Consider the following 656-nt stretch of genomic DNA (forward strand, 5'->3'; position numbering starts at 1 on the left):
CAAACACAGCAGCCCGCTATACTTCGGTACATCCTTGGCTTGCGAGAAGGAGACATCTTTTCTTCTGGGCGAGTTCCACGCGCAGTCGCGTTCCTAGTGGAGCGCACGCCAGGCGCCCCTGTTCCAAGTGCACCCTCCTCGGCGACCTCATCCAGGAGACCTTGGGCTTCTCTGTGGCTGGCTGGGGGGCCCAGGGAGCCCACATTCTAGATTCTGCATTGTGATGCTTATGTAACTACCCCATGGCAGCCCTTGACAGCTTTGGGGTGGTAGCCCTGGATAAATGCTGTCCTCTGCCATCCCTCAGGGAGCCAAATCTGAGACACTTTGAAGCAGCTCCACAGAAAGCCCCGGTGACATCAAGCCCCAGGTACCCATAATAATCAGTTTGGATCAGCTTTCCCTCTCTCCCGGTTTCACTCTTCCCTGTCCCTCACTCTTGTTCCTTGGGGCCATCCCACAAAATCAACTAGCTTGGAGGAAGCTCTGTTGTCAGGCTCTGCTTTAGGGGCTGGCGTGAGGGGACAGGCTCCGATGGTTCCCTCCTTAGACTTTGGGTTAAAAGGTAACACCTCCCGGCTCGGCGCCTGTGGCTCAAGTGGCTAAGGCGCCAGCCACATACACCCAAGGTGGCGGGTTCGAATCCAGCTCGGGCC

Source organism: Otolemur garnettii, unplaced genomic scaffold (assembly GCF_000181295.1).
Source record: "Otolemur garnettii isolate 467f Iridium unplaced genomic scaffold, OtoGar3 scaffold00158, whole genome shotgun sequence".
NCBI classification, from domain to species: Eukaryota; Metazoa; Chordata; class Mammalia; order Primates; family Galagidae; genus Otolemur; species Otolemur garnettii.